Here is a 545-nt window from a genome sequence, read left to right as displayed (position 1 = left end):
TGGAATATTTTTAAATCCTTAAGTTAAATTATTTAAAGCTTTCTTTTTATTTTCAATGAAAAATAAATGCGATCGTTAATATCGATCTTGGTACAATGTAAACCTGTAATCATATGACTACTTATATAGAATTTTACTATATTATAGGCCTAGACTAGGCCTCCTACTATAGTATAGAGGCCTAGTCCAATACCCTGTTGCAACTCCCAGCCCACATAAGCCTAACCTATAATGCCAAGCATAGGGCTCGTGATCGCGGCACCCTGACCATTAAGAAGACGCACTGGGAAGCGTTGTTCACGGCATTGGACTGCGGCGAAAACTGATTCCCCCATCATTAATGGAACAGGCCCACGTCATGCTTGGCTGATTAGTCGGCAAAGGGGATTAGTCCATTTCTAGTGTTGTTGTCAAATGCATTTCAAACCAGCCTGGTTTTTTATTTACGTTTTGGAATAGAATTTGGAGAGGGCATTTGATCAAGTCAGACCTACGTTTTGAATTTGAATTACATTTTAAAGAAATTAGAACTACATTTTGAAAAA

This window comes from Anneissia japonica, unplaced genomic scaffold (assembly GCF_011630105.1).
Source record: "Anneissia japonica isolate Jap-2015-1 unplaced genomic scaffold, ASM1163010v1 scaffold288038_len354873_cov157, whole genome shotgun sequence".
NCBI lineage: Eukaryota > Metazoa > Echinodermata > Crinoidea > Comatulida > Comatulidae > Anneissia > Anneissia japonica.
The sequence above is the reverse complement of the archived record's forward strand: the minus strand, read 5'-3'. Positions refer to the sequence as shown.